The following is a 15060-nucleotide window of genomic DNA, read 5'->3' on the forward strand; positions in this document are numbered from 1 at the left end:
TCTCGAACCCCATAATGTGTGCTTTGCATTAAAGTCTCCTGCCGCTATATATTTGTCGCCTAAGGATTGGAAGTACTCTTCCCATTTTTTTAGTGTCATTTTGTGTCTCGGAGGTACATATACTGCTGACATCTGGAAGTAATTGTCATTGGTTTGTATTGTGACAGTGGTTGCTTGTAGGTGTTCTTGATTTGTTTGACTATGTAAGTGATGCTTGATGTCATTTTTTATTATTACTGCAGTTCCTCCATGTGCTTTACCCGAGGGATGTTTGGTATCGTGGATGGTGTAGTACGGTATTTTCATGTAGTTTTTTAGAGTGAAATGTGTTTCTGAGACAAGTAGTATATCAATATTATTTTTATACAAAAATATTTTAGTTTCGTGGGCTCGCTGTTGTAAGCCATTGGAGTTCCAGGCTGCTATTTTCAAAATGTCCATCTCTATTTTTTACTTAGCAAGTTTGTGTGTAGTTGTAACATGACTGTTGTTTGTTGTACTTGTTGTCTTAGTATTGTGTTTAGCTCACTTACCATTTTTCCTAACATTTCCATACCTTAATGGATTGTTTGAGCATTTCTTTGATTTCTGTAACGTCTTCGATGTTATTGCTTTGATTCTGATTGTTTGTAAGCGTTGCTTGGCTAATGTTTTTGGTTACTTGTGCGTAGCTTCGGTTACCTTGGGGATCTATGTTTCTGTTTATAGCGTTTAGTTCGTATTGTGCTTTCAATGTTGTTTCATTATCCGTTATACTTTGTTGTGGTTGGTAGTTATTGTATGATCTATTGCGAAGTGGAGGAATCCTTTGTAGCTGACTGGGTGGTTTCCGTTACAATTATAGCATTTAACTTCTTCTATTTTTCCTGTGTATGGGCAGTGTATTGTTAGGTGATTTTTTGCACATTTAACACATGCCGGGCTTCTGTTGCAATAATTTTTTGTGTGTCCGTATTGTTGACACCGCATGCATTGTGGTATATCTTTTTTGTAGCGTGGTGGTTCCACTGTTACAATTGTATTTAGTATTTTTTTGATTTCATAGATTTCCTTGTTATTGGTTCTGGGTTCCAGTTCTATTAAGAATAGTGGCAATGGTTGCTTCGTATTGTATCTTGTCATATTGTTTATTGCTCTTGTTTGATGGCCAATTTTTCCTAATTCTTCACTTAATTTTTTTGTGTTAGTTTTTGGATGTGAACCTCTTATAACTATTTTATAGCTCCTTTCTGTTTTGAGTTGGTACGTGTGGTATATAGCATTTTTTTCCTTTAGTTCATTTATCACTTTCCTATAAACTTCTGGGGTGTTTGTTTGAATTTTTACTTGTTCTAATTTTGTTTGTTTTATTGTGTAGTTATCCTTCCCGACTATATTGTTTAGTAGATCAATAAGCGGGTCTATTATTTGGGCCTCAACAAATATTGGTGGTGGTTTTGATATGTAAGGTGTTTTAGTTGTGGTTTTGCCTGTCGGGTCATTGTCTATTTCTTCCGTTAATGAGCTGAAGGAGTTTCTTAAAGGTAATTCTTGCAGCCATCGCTGCTTTTCTGTATCTGGGTTTCCTGCAGTACTTGTGCCTGGAGTTATTTTACGTTTTTTGCTAGTATTTGCTAGCTTCCAGTTTGCGTCCTGGTAACTTCTTTCGTTATCGTGTCTGCACTCCTTCTGTCTCCACTGCTCTTCCATTTCTTCTGTTTCCATATCGTTTTGGTTGTTACTATTTTGCTGTTGTTGCTGTAAGCCTGGTAAATCTAACGACCCTTTTATATAATATTTTTCTCCTTTTGTTGCAATCTTAATTGTTGGTATCTGCTGCTGCATTGTTTGTCACTATTACTATTCGTAACACTTCTCTGAATCACTTGACTGGGACACACGTTTGCTTACACACGTCTGTTCACCTCAGTTGCCCGAGCGAAAATGAAGTCCAAAATATGGTCAGGAAAGGAAAGGTCAAAGATTAAGACGTATAATTTTATACAAGTTTATGAGAAACAATCAGTATGGGATACGAAGAACGTCAATTACCAAATTCTGGAGAAAAAAATGAGAATATTGAAAAATGGAGAATATTAAATAACATTACTACAAATGCTATCTCATCTCCAATTTGTTAGTTTTGAAATATGTTGTAGAAATCGATATTTTGAACAACTCCGTTTTATAAATATAACCGGCGGTGTAAGAAAATATTAAAAGCGAATTCAAGGCAGTCATGTTTACAGTACATTCTGTAGATCATTTTTTTATGTCTTTATTTACATTGTTTATTTTTAATAACTGATATCTTGAGTTCTGCTTACCTGATATTTAATTACAATGTATTTTTTTGTTTAAAATTACATTAAATTGCCAGAGTTATTAGCGAATTACAATGAAATGTATATATTCTTACAAAAATCGAAGCCCTCTTTCTATTTCATTCGCTAATTTTCGTTTTTAATGTATTAAGCATTTTCTTCTACGACATACTTTAAAAGTTGTTAACGATCACTTTCCATAAATTGACCACGATTACGTAATTTTTTATTGCTTTGCTGTGAATACGTCGACTATGAGAATAAGGAACAAGGAAAGTAATTGAGATACAGCAAGACACCTCACAGAATTCGTACTTAGACAGATCAGTTTAAAAAGATAGAAATTAATTTAACCTTCGTACTGTAATAGCAGGATCTGTTCGGATCAGCCGACAGACGGCGAAAGTTGTTTATGTTAGAACGATCAGAAGCTGAACGTATTTCTAAAAATCAGTATTCCACAACTTATAGACGACTTGCAACATTTAATTACAATACTAAGCATACATATTACGCTGTTGCCATTTTCTACGTACTCGTGAGTGTGGGTTCCGAGTTACGTAGATAAGCCTGTATATATGTCTATAGAGGATGCTTATAAAAGTTGGTGCCAAAAAAAAGAGGAGGAGTATGAATACTCGATAAAACCAGCAAAAACGTCTTAATATACGTGGATAATAGAATAAAAAGAATAATATTAAGAATATTAGTTTAAAGAATATTAGTTATTAGAGTTAATAGTATTTAATGTATAAAAGCACAGATCATAGTAAACCAGTTGGTTCGTTAAGTGAGTTGATACAATGACTTCTTGTGACATTGGCATTTTAGAAAGGCATCGTTTCATAACTATTATGTTTGGTATTGTATTTCATGTCTATAGAGGTTTATGTAGAGGATGGTTGGTCGGTAAGGTTTAATGACGAGATAGTTCGTTGTTGAAAACGCCATGTATATTTAAAATGATTAAATAAATTAATATACAGACAATATTCGTTGAGATGCTCGTACTCACAGATTCGCTAAGACAGTGTATATGTGGCAAAATAAGATCGCTAATGACCCGTTAATTAGATCGCTGATAATTCGTTGATAATTGATCTCTTTTCGGTTGCGTCCGTTTATTTATACTGGTCGGGGGAGAGCAGGAAAATTCGAATTCGTCTTCGTTCAACGGTTGCACGTAGTGGCGACATTGTTTTGGCCGGAGTTTATTTATTATCACATTATGTGTATCCTAACGATATTGATACTCCAAGGCAAAGCAACAACATGATTTGAATTGTCCTCTAGCTCATGCGCCGCTACGTGTCCTTCTATCTTTTTAACAGTTACGATACCATGATATGATTTTATGATTTACAGTTTTATGTAACTTTGAATGGGCCTAAGCCCCAAAATAATAGCTACTTTAGGATAAAGATAACGCTGATACATAGATGTTTCGATGATAAACGATAGCGATATGAGTATTTAATGCTTTGGAGAGTAAATGCGCCAGGGAATTTCTTGGATTAGAAATTAACAGTACAAATTTAAAGATTGTCTTTGTGAGATCAAAACAGTATTACATATTTATGGACATTTCTTTTCATTACTTTCTATCGTACATTAAAATAAATATAATAAATAATAAAAACAAACATTGACAGTGAAGCGATATTTCATACACGGTTCTTACAAGAATTATTGTTATTTAAGACTTAGGAAAACGTATATACCGCAACGTTTCCATTCAGTGACGATACGTCGGTGGACTGGACTGCCGAAGCGGAAAGGTTAATAGCGCTTCAACGCATAGACTGATGTTTCGTATCTGATATACATTGTGATTATATTTGTGAAATAATATAAAATATTAATTTGACATTTTATAGAAACTGTTGAAGAGCCGGCTATAAATTTTTCGATAAATATTCACTTTTCATCAGAAAATGTCAAATTAATATTTTATATTACTCCACAAATATATATAGTCAAAATGTTTGCTTCAAAATAAATAATGAATGCGATAGTTGTGCTTCTAATCTATGTTAGAGTTTTCTTAGAGCATTCACGTTACCATCATAAAAACTAAAAAACATGTTCCAATATTTTTATTGTTTTATTGGATATTATTTAAGGCTCGAAAAAATTATATATTTCGGAAACCCATCTGGTAAGTAGAAAGTCCACTTTTCCAATGATCATCTGGTAAATATGAAATATGAATAAATCTCTAACTATGTAAAGTTTGAAGATTATACCAAATAGGTTTGCGCTTTTTTTAAACACACCTAGTTGCTTGCCTATTCGCTTTTTCAATACCATAAACTTGCTTTCCAAAGGAACTTCTTAAATATTACGACTGGTGCTGGATAATTCCGAGTTATACAAAGAAGTATCGTAAATTTGTCTTTTTAAATGAACTCTCCATCACTATATTGCCGTAGTTTAACTGTTTTTAAGCAAGAGGCTAGAACAGTTTTTGAGTAACGGAATCATTCCAATAGTCGAAGAAGAGCTTTCAGAGACCTGGAAATATTAAGTTAAAGTATTACTTGGGTGTATTTTGTGTATGCAGTACGCGCACTGCGTAGTGTATCGTGTACGTTTTTACTAATCACTTTTATTATAAAATGTGATTATACCGTATAATATTATAAAATATTATACATTTGCAGAACTTTCGGACATGTACTTTTGCTGTGGTACAGCGATCGACAATAACGCAAAAGTTTATACGCTGAAAAATATCCCAATAGGACTATACCCATCGCAAAGGTATTTTGCAAAACGTCGCGTGGTCTTACGTTTCTGAATAACATGATCTTTTCTATGGCTTGTACGGAGTGAACTACCGCTCATGTATCGTTCGGATTGAGGATCACTGTGCGCCCCGCTGCATAGGTTGACCACTCTTCGTTGGTATAAGGAGGGTTACTCACGAGCAGGGTATTTTTAACTGTCAATATAAAAAAAAAACAAAGTCGAAAACACAATTCTTTTATTCTTGATTTTCGTCTTATCTCGGTGTCAAGAATCATCTCTTAAATTTTCGGTAATTTGTAGCCGAACACCCTGTATACATAGGTCGGTACTTTCTGTTTGTCAGGATCGGGTTTGCTAGCTAAGATCGAGCTAAGAATAATACTCTGTTTACGAGAACTATTTGTTATAGCACTAAGGACATTCTCAAGGAGGGAGAGTGTTAAGCGAATGTTTTATTTCTTATCGAATGTCAGCGAGATAACCATACCTAACACGAATATTAAGACCTAAAATTCCGCAGTCTATTGAATAAGGAACAAGGAATAAAATTTTATTAACTATTTTATAACAACTCGATTTTTATTCCTTATGCGTTTTTATTTCTTTAGAAAAATCATCTATTCATCCGTTTTTATTTAAATTTATTGTTTACAATACATCTTAGAGAAAAACTTTTTATTAGTCTATTTGTAATAAAAAATTTTTCCCTCTTATAAATCGATTTTCAATTGACAACAAAATTTTAATAAGAGAACATAACGAACGAATAAAATTACATTCATAATGTAAAATATTGTACAACTATTACATATTTTGAATGTGTAACAGTTTGAATATTATATTTTGCATAAACATATAGCGTCTTTGAAATTATTTGAACGCTCGCCATTGAAATATTAAAGAATAAAAATATATGAGATAGATTTTATACTTCAAGGTAATATGATAACTGTATTACGATATAAGTATCAGGATTGCGTGTGTGGAATTTAAATTGGATAATATTTGTGGAAGTTAGAGAATACTCATTACAGAAACACGCAAAAAGAGAATCATAACATAATCGGACGCTTAGAGGTAAGCGATATTTACATTGAATTTACGCAGTAAATATTAATACTAACGAACTTAATTTGTGCTAAGACGTCATTTACTGAGTTTAATGTTATAATCAGTTACGATTAATAGAGTGCAGACATGAACTCGACAAGATCTGAAATATAAAAGTCCGAGCGTGAAGTAATATTAAAACTGCATAAAGATGGAAATCTTACAGAGAGATAACCGATCTCTTTAAGAGAAGTAAATCGAATATAATACAATCCATTATATTATTAAAAAATGGAATAATGCTGAAAATGCTAAAAATACATAATCTTCACTTTCGACAGGATATAGATCCGAAACATTGAACCTGAGTTGTGAGAAAATGGATACTGTACAATACACGCCATCACAGAGCCAATACATAAACCCAATATGATATTTATGAGATGGGATAGAAGATTAGTAGAAGATTAAATAATTGTAAAATGAAGAAGGAAACGATATGAAAACAGACAATTACTTAAATATGGAATAATATTGACATAAATGTCACACAAAAATTAGAACACAGTATGAAAAACCGTCCTAGAGATGTTATTCGAGGCAAAAGTGACCGAACTAAATATTAAAATGAAGTAAGAAATAGAAATAATGTGATAAGAAATAGAAATAGAGAAACTTTTATAACTTTGTTTTTGCGTGTTTTTGTAATGAGTATTCTCTAACTTCTACAAATATTATCCAATTCAAATTTTATACGCATAATCTTGATATCTGTATCTTACTGTAGTTATGAGAATACTTTGAAATATCAAGAGTATCAGACACACACACACATATATATCTTTAATGTACAGTAGCGAGTATTCGAATACTTTCGTGAGCCGTTAAAAATAACACATACATGTATTTTATATATTTTACTATACTATAACCATATAATAATTAGGAGTATAATAATCGTTGTTTTCGGTATTAAAATCGTTATTAAACATTTATTTAATTAATCTTCAAATTGAAATACAACCATGGAAAATTAACAAAAGAATCACATCTAGATTTTACAAGTATGCCACAAGGTAACTTCTGCGCAATAATCGTGTACATGTTCCACCTGTAGTCCCAAAGCGTAACCAATCAGCAAGCAGCACCACTCCTTTGTCTTCACTGTTATTATAGAAATCGGTGCTGTTCAATCGTCTTTCGTATTCGAGTCAAGGTAGAGTGTACATCGTATAAAAATTTACTGAACGTTATAATTTTTTAATTTACCAAGCATTACTTGGTAATGAGTATTAAGTGGAGAATTAAATTTGATTAGAAACTTGATCTGCAAAATTTCTATATAAGAGATTTAGCGAAAGTAAATATTTTATACATACAATTTTATAAAATGAAAAGATTCGTATACGTATTAGTTTTGTATAAATAATTTGAACCTAAAAATTTGTTCTAGGATGAATGGGGTAGTACAGTAACCGGATAGGAAATTATTCCACATGTAAAAGTAAGTCGTAATAACAAATATAGTTTTCCTCTTTTGTTTTTTGTATCAATACATTTTTGATTTTCATATACATAACCATCTTTCATTTAATGAAAAATTTACTTTCTCAAAGACTTTTCATACAAATTTGAATAATAACTACTATTTCTGATGTCTTATTTCAACCTTTGTTTTGTTTGTTTGGGCTATTGTATCGCTTATTTGCTTTTAATGTTTGTACGCTGTACTAATTTTGTGTGAATAATTTAAAAATATATGAGGTGTTGCAAATGAAATGATTTGATGTAGAAAATTCTTAATTTTCATAAGATAGTTCTGAACTGCCATGACTGAGTAGAAACAAAGAAATGAAGTATAAAATTTTTCTCCATAGAGTTTCTCTGTTATATTATTATATTCTCCTATTATTGTTTAGTTAAAATTTATTATTATTGCTTTATAACTAGCTTCATAGCTGTATTTGAGTTAATTACCTGTGTGTATCTTGTTATGTGCAGTGTTTTCCTGTCTAATTCTGTGTCCTCTTTTAGTTTTAGCCAGTAGCCTATGCCCTTTTCTTATTATTTTATGTTTCAAGCCTATTCTTCTTACTTCTGTTCTAAACACATATTCTGGTGATATATCACATTCTTTTCAGGAAACCTGCTTATATTGTCTTTATTTCTGCTCAGTAACAGGTCCTTACTCCTGTATTACATAGAAAAGCTGCCATTGCTATTACCTCAGAATGTTTTCTAGCTATATTCCAATTATCGCACTGTATTCTAATTATTATTGGTATGTGATTTACTTTGTTATTACTTGGAATGTGTCTGTTTTTGTAAATATAGCTACGCCCTAGATATATCTTCATCTTATCATTGTATTTCATTTATTTCATTCTTATTTCTCTATTTTCTTCCTTTTTGCTCTATATTAATATTTTTAGCTTATCTATCTTTTGAAGGAGGTTTTGCATACAATAACTTCAAAATATGCCGCCTTTATCTTGTAAATGTATTAAGATTCCTGATCTTCTCATTACATTGTCTGCATAATACACATCTCCTACTATTTCTTTGTATCCCTTGCCAACAAAGTGTTTTTCTGAGTTATAAAGTATTGTGTGTTGTATTGAGTCCAACAATAGTATGTATATATGTTTCCTTTCACCATTATTCCTGTTATCTTAATCTCCAGCACTAGAAATATTGTAGTCGAAGAATTTGTTAGTTTTGAATCCTGCTTGATCCTCTGGCAGTATATTGTTATACACCTCTAGAATGTTATACCATTATACTTGATCAATAGCTTAAAAGTATCTCTTCCTTCTGTAAAACTTTGTTCAAGAGTTGCAAGACTATTCTCTTCATATTTTGCATTAAAGATTTAAGTATTCGTTGAGTAAAACTATAATTCAAGCTTAACAGTGTTAAAAGCCATTTTGAAACGTCCACATATTTAAAGAACCAAAAACAGAAAGAGGTTATATTTGTACTATTTATACTTAACGACGAATATAACACAATAGCAATATTGGTTTCGTTACTACAGGATATCCTACGTAAAATCGGTTATTGAAACTTTGGTCACTTAAGGAATGTTTTAGGTTCTACTTCCGTATTATACAGATTTACACTTGGTAGCGTGCAGTGTATTATTGCTTTCAGAGCATCGTCTTCTTGCAAACATTTTTTGTGTTTTTTTGGTAGTACTCGATGGATAAAGACGAAATATAACGATTTTATGTTTAGGAATCCATTGGTTCAAAAACATGCATTGGTTGTGTATTTTTGAAGTTTGACATAACTTACATAAAGTTTAGTTACTAGTTACTAAAGTTTAGTTTAACGTCAGAAAGATCTAGGCGGTACACTTTTTTGTTTATTTAAGTACATACAGTGTTTAACGTATCATAATATTGCTTTAAGACGGTTATATTGGTAACGTTTATATAGGCAAAGTTCAATGTACACTATCGAAAGTATTTTTATTAATATCTCGGAAATTACCTTCAAAGATTTCCACTTCACTGATTTCGATGATTTTTGAATATGTTATAGAAATTAACTTTTTGTATAACTTTTGCCTATATATATATAATTGCCGTTCGACCATTGTTTTCCAGCTATTCGCAAAAAGTTGTCGATACCACTACAGTGAATTCTGCCTATAATTGTGCGTCTGTGACAACGTACGCGTCAGTATTAGTTGCCGGCAGCCTTATGGCGACAGGTATAATGACCCAAATGAAATCTAACTCTTATCTTTTGTTTATAGTATAATTCTACACACACACATACACACGCGCGCGCGCGCACACACACAAAAGTAATTTATACATACCAACCGTTTAAGAGAAATGATTAAAAATAAAGAATATCTAACGAAATATTAAAGAATTATACTGGAGATATTATTTTTACTTTATAACAAAGTAATAAAATGCCTCAATTTTATATAATATAAAATTTTGCACTTCTGTGATGTTATTTGTTATATATGTAAAAAAATCAGTCGTTTGGGGATTCATAGATTTTCTATATTATACTCTAACATACTTCAATACATTTTTCTATATAATTGCACACTTATTCAAAATATAAAGATTAAACGACAAAATTATACTGGTGACCCAACATTTTTGTAATCGACTGTATATATGTCATTTTCACATAAAATTAAGAACAAAGAGAGCCATTCAATAGACATCTCAGTTCAAACAGGAAAAATTAGATCCAACAGAAAATCCTCACATTTATGCCCCTGACATAAAGGAGACGATATGTTCTTCTTACTTCTTAATTATATTCTCAATTATTTTGAAATTTGTAAGTGAACTCTTACGCATCCTTGCCCATACAAGGATACTTCTCTTATTTCTGTTTCTTTTAATATTAGTTTACTTCGAGCTTTACTTCAACAATTACTTCATTTTTCTAATTGGCTATAATTTTTTAGGAATTTATTTGAAGAGTCTACATTGCCAGAAATATATGATAAACGCATTTTGCGATATGCAAGGAAACTGATTTCTGAAAAAGTCAAGACTTCATAAATTCTTTGCTATGCTGCCACCGTAAGTCCGTTTCTTTTATCCGTCCTTAATTGTAGGATGCGCTATTCCATTTGAAAAAGGTGATGAACTCCATTTATTCATTATCTTTTCTAATCATTATTTACAAATTACAAATGAAAAAGACAAGTTTCACTTTTTTTTAGTTTTATATATATTTACGTCAGTATTTATGTTAATTAACTAGATTATATTGTGTTCAGTATTGGGCATGATTTTAATGCTATACCAAGTCTCATAAGAACGAAATTATCTGAAATCTCTCAATTTTTCTTATTTTACTATATATTTCTATAAATCAACGTGATATGGAGCTAAGTATACCATGTTTATCCTTTCTTCTTTCAAGAGAACAGATGATATTTGTTACGACCGTTCGCGGAGAGACGCGATCGCGAGGAAAACGCGTCAGCGAGAGGCGTAAATTTTCGTTACGATTCGTGTAATCGACGCCGCGAAATAGTCGTTCCCCTTGTTCCGTTTAAGATAATAGGGGTGTTTGAATGAATTTAACACTTTGTTAACAGGTTAATATAGCATGTATTTTTAACAATAAATTAAATAATAATAGAAGCGTCACAAATTGTTTCGTGATAGATACAGTTAATGATTTACAGAGATTCGACTCGATTTTTGATGTATGCGGTGTGAATTTTCTAATGAGACTGTTCAAATGTGACTTGCAGTTACAGTTTTCGAATGAGACTCATCGGTTATAGATTTCGGATGCGATTGTTCGGTTAGAGGTTTCGAATGAGACTGATTTCCTTAGACCGATTCTTTGTCTTTCGGGAGACGACCCCCCCTATGCTCGGATCACGCCACCGCTCGCGCCGATGATCACGCAGGCCGACTTCTTTGTTAGAAATAACGGTCCGAAATCGACGGTTCTAGAACTCGCTGCCTGGTGACAACTATGCGCTCGTCGATACAATGTATGTTTTTCATCGGGCAGATAAGAGGATATATCTGCGAGGATATATCGCTGGAGGACCGCGAACGACGGTTGGAAATATGATCTCTACTGAGCCTCGTGGCGTAACAATATACATTATAGAAAAGAAAAGCAGTAGAAGCTATTCTTATTTCCCATAATAACAAAACAATATTTTATTATACACACAAAAGTTTAATTCAAGATGGAATAAAGAGAAATTGTAATGCCAACTTTCAGAATAATAATTATAACAAATTAAATAGCTTGCGGAAATTTATGCAGTGAATATGGTGCATGTGAGATTGCGCCGATCAGGGTCAAATAAGGATATAGGGATATCTTAGCGTCGGAGAGCGCTCGAAGAATCGTTACAAGTCGTTACTACGATGATTTTACAATAAACATCTCTTTGAGATGTATAATGTTGTATAATTAAGTGCCATAAATCATTTCTCTTTTGGAGCGAGCACTACAGTTTTCCAACGTAATCTAATTGATGTTTAGTTCCCTTCTTTTCCTTCTTATTTTTGCTTATATATACATATAAATGTAATATAAATGTAATATATACATGATATTGAACTACAGGTATAACAAAATGTGAGGATCGACTTTTAAAGAGAAGAAATCAAAAATAGAAAAATTGTATTTTCGGCTTTGCCTTTTTTAGAAGTAGTTTTTTATTTTATTTTTTTTTTATTTATTATTCTTAGTGCGTGCCTTTCGGCTTTGGACGAGTTTTCGGTTTTACATCTATTGTCTAGTCACGCTTTTACATTTTCTCTTATATCTAAACTTTGCACTTTTTTCTTATATGTCTATCTCCCCTCTTATCTACTCTTTTATATTGCACTCCGCTGTGTAACTTATTTCTAAGACTATTGCTTGATGCGCTTCCTTTTGCCGTTCCTCCCCGTTTTGTAATGCCCTTCTCTTCTCCATTATTTCTTTCAGATCCCTTATTCCTTCTCCCGTCTCGTTTAATATTTTCTCTGTTTCCTTTGTCCCTTCCGTTACTTCGCATTCTTCTACTACGTGTCTCAGGTCTTCTTCTTTCCTTTTACATAATCTGCATCTTTTTCCTCCCTCTTCTTTCCAGTATTCCCTTGCTTTGGTCTCGTTTCCACATCTGAATCTTCCTAGTATTTTTCTGTCCTTCCACTTCATCTTCTCTCCTAGGTATTTTGATAACTTTTCTTTGGCAATTTCTTTGTAATGCTTGTTATATTTTGACCTTCTTATCCTTTTCCCCCTCTCTTCTGCTTCTCTCTTTCTCCTTTCTTCTATAATTTAGTCTACTGTCGTCCTTCCTTGTTCTTCTTTTGCTTCCCTTTGTGTCCCTCCATTTCTTACTTCTTCTAGTTCCTTCTTTCTCTTTCTTGCTATTGTCCCTTCTTGGCCATTTCCCTAGTTTCTCTCTCTTTCCTTTATGCGCTCCTTTACTAATTCTTTTTCTTTGACTCTATGGCTTTCCCTTCATACCTTGCTGCTCCTCTCAGTGCTTTTTCTTTTATTTCTGTCAGTTTGCATTCCTCTGCCAATATGTAGTTCGGATTTGTTATGCCTAAACCTAGGATCCATTTTACGTATCTACTTTGTGTTTTATCCAGCCTTTCTTCTAGGTTCCAGCCCCATATTTATACTCCAAACAGTGCCACGCTCTCTACCAGTGCTCTGAACATCTTCATTCTCCTCTTGTAGTCCTGTTTGAAAATTCTTTCACCCACGCTCTACGTTTTCTTCATTGCAATAGTTGCTCTCTTTTTATTTTCTATTTTTGTCGTAGCTCAGTGCAGATGCCTATATTGGTGGAGCGTAGAGTACCACTGACTCCCATACCCCATAGTATAGTTTGCTAACGGAGCCGGTGGGTTTGTGGCGAAACTGTAGAAACGTTAACCAGCCCCTGATTTCGATGATTTCTTTGGATATGTTAATAGAAATCGATATTTTGGATTATTGATTAAGGGCAATAAATATGAAGATGTAATAATTTTTATTTTAGTTTTATTTATCTTAATCAATTTTTTTGATTAGAGGAAGGCATGTCTATATTTTGGTATTATTTCATATGTCGGGTTTGCGTTAGGACTTGGATTTGGGGTGTGTAAGGAATCTGCGTCTGGGTTGTTCATCGTTGTTGTACAATCGAGATAACGTTTATTATCACAAATACAAGATCGACAACTGGTCACAGTAATTAGATACTAATGACAAGGATCTTAGATTCGATATAACGAATCCACGGTCCACGGGATAACGGATATACTTTGCTTCAAAGTCTAAGTCGGACTCGACTCACTACTCATGATATACTGCTCGGTCGATTCACTCCTCAATACTCGTACTGACACACTAGGTCTCTGGCTAGTAAGAGTGCAAGCAAGAGAATGAATTCTCGTCACCACGACACTGCCGATCAAAACTATGATGAGGTGTCTTTACGGCACCAGGTCATTGGATTCGTCGGGGAAAACCTCCCATAACGGGCGACAGGTATACGGGCTGATAGAATAAAGACCGCCTGCTAATCTAAGGGACATTAATTAACTAAATCCTAAGATTTACAGCGGCTCCTCAGACTACCTGAACATACTGTGTATGATGCATCACCCTCTGGCGACCATCCGTATGTGGCTAACTACGGGGCCGTTAGATTGTTTATTGTCAAGTATCGGTGCGGCCGATTCATTAAAGGCGAGCTATGCAATTCCACTCTGTTAGGTGGAACGTTCATCCCGTGACCGTGGCTACGTTCGGCGACCGGTCGTCGCCTCGAGCCCAAGCTCATTGTCTCAAGTTTCGAATGACTGTGCTTGGGTTGTAGCGTAATTGCTACAGCATTCGGGTTTTTCCGAGTGATTCCAACGAGGGGCCCCGTTGTCCTTTCATCTCCGACACATATGAAATATATATATATATATATATATATATATATATATATGAAATAATATGAAATATATATATTATTTCAGTATATATTTCAGTATATTTACTCTTAAAGCTGATAGTTACTAACCAAACAGAAAGAAAAAAGAAAATCGGTGTCTACTCATACCAAATAAATGGTTGCCATGTTCCTCTTATATTCATATTACAATCCACGTATAAAGGAACATTTGAAACATGTTCATTAATTTTTGCAGTCACGCGCCTCATAAACGCACTCACCCTCACACAATAATCCAACATGAATAGCTTCTTTCTATATACATATATAAGAGGTAGATGCACTTAGTTCCCGAGATATTAACTAAAGCTGCCGATACCACTGCAGTAATTCTGCTTACAGTTGTACGTTTGTGGCAGCATATACGTTAGTGTGGATCATGGGCCATTTATCTTCAGTTTATAAACGAAGATCGAGTGAGGCCTCGTGCACAACGTACATATGGGAGATTACAGGAATCTGTTACAACTTATAATTCATTAGAAGTTTGTTATAATTTATAATTCAATT

The 15060-nt window shown here is 33.3% G+C and overlaps 1 long non-coding RNA gene across 1 annotated transcript; it reads left to right on the forward strand.

The window, feature by feature from the left end:
* The first annotated feature begins 7448 nt into the window (after positions 1-7448).
* Positions 7449-10019, forward strand: LOC139995188 (uncharacterized). Its single transcript, XR_011801903.1, has 3 exons — positions 7449-7464; positions 7558-7608; positions 9716-10019. It is a non-coding gene; the product is annotated as an uncharacterized lncRNA (long non-coding RNA).
* The last annotated feature ends 5041 nt before the right edge of the window (positions 10020-15060 follow it).

Source organism: Bombus fervidus, chromosome 15, assembly GCF_041682495.2.
Source record: "Bombus fervidus isolate BK054 chromosome 15, iyBomFerv1, whole genome shotgun sequence".
NCBI lineage: Eukaryota > Metazoa > Arthropoda > Insecta > Hymenoptera > Apidae > Bombus > Bombus fervidus.